At 42.9% G+C, this 1,339-nt stretch overlaps 1 protein-coding gene across 1 annotated transcript in view; it reads left to right on the top strand.

The window, feature by feature from the left end:
- Positions 1-1,339, top strand: part of lima1a (LIM domain and actin binding 1a) — a gene marked incomplete at its 3' end in the record, with an annotated part of 23,203 nt that overhangs the window by 15,115 nt on the left and 6,749 nt on the right.

Genomic DNA, 1,339 nt, shown 5'->3' with positions numbered 1-1,339 from the left:
GGGGTGTGTGGTGGGTGTGTGTTGGGGTGTGTGATGTGTGGGGGACAGGGTGGAGGTCACAAGGGGACTGTAAGTCTAAATGAGAGCTTTAATAGATCAGATTAGCGGCAGATTCTTTGGTCTGGGCCCGCACCAGCTCCCAGGCCTCTATGTCCCCGGCTGCTGTTTACATCCCCTGACCCCCCCCCCATTTGTTTACGCCCCCTACGCGCACACCACGCACAGCATGCGCACACGCACACATGGCACACGCTAAAAACAACAGCGGCCACGCAAAGACCACGCGCACCACCAGCTCAGACAACGCCTGAGCCTCCGTCTCTGGAAACATAATCCAACACCTCGGAATAGGATGCTTTTATATTATGGTTTTTTTGTGGGATTTTCTCTCTTTCTGCTGAATCCAGACCGCTTACTGCTTGTGTCCTGACACAAGTTAAGGGATTCAGTAGTTGATCACACATATTTCTAGTCCACTCGCGTCCTAAATCATATCAGTTTTGGACACAGCATGACATCATTCTGATAGTTCTGGCTCATCAAACTAACCTGATAAATGTCCTTTGAGTAAATTTAAAGTCGTGCAGGAGCTAAAAGCTGTCTATAATCAAATGTATTTCATATTTGCAATGTCTCTCTTGATATAATCCAGAGAATTAACTGTATGTTCCCCCTCGCTCACAACTTATTGTTTTGTGTTTAAGGGAGGATCTATTGTCAAAATGGAATATAATATTCATAGGTATGTTTTTATTGGTGTATAATCACCTGAAATATGGAGGAAATTTGTTTGTTTACCTTAGACGAGACGATTTCTATCTCAGAAGCCGCGAGTCGGCCTTCATGCGCTGTTGCCACTGTTTCTACAGTAGCCTCAGAAGGGACAAACCAAACACTGGCTCCTAGATAGGGTGTTTTTTCTGCGTGTTTTTCAGCGATCCTCACACTGGCTTTAACACCAAACACCAATAAACAGTTAATAACCAAGCAGGTGAACATCAGTGGAGCATTAGCTGCAAAAAAATAAATGTTCCCCCATTTCACCGTAATTATTGGTCAGTCTAAATGTAGTTCCTCAAAGGTTTTCACTCTCTTCTTTTTAGCTTAGCTTAATTTACAGGATATCATTTACGTAAACAAAAATAGTGTTATAAGTTATAGTGTAGTTTAGATCAGCAGTGGGTCGGGACCCCCACTAGGGGTCGGCAACGCTCCATAGAGGGTTGCGAGGCCTTCTAACTCTGGTTTAATTGTCTAATAGAAAGAGAAAATATTCAATTTGTCAAAAGAAGCATATTAAGTATTTTGATTGATGCATAATACAGACAGAATTGTATAA

The sequence above is a fragment of the Morone saxatilis genome, unplaced genomic scaffold (genome assembly GCF_004916995.1).
Source record: "Morone saxatilis isolate NCDOM2014 unplaced genomic scaffold, NCSU_SB_2.0 Contig15, whole genome shotgun sequence".
NCBI lineage: Eukaryota > Metazoa > Chordata > Actinopteri > Moronidae > Morone > Morone saxatilis.
The sequence above is the reverse complement of the archived record's forward strand: the minus strand, read 5'-3'. Positions and strand labels throughout refer to the sequence as shown.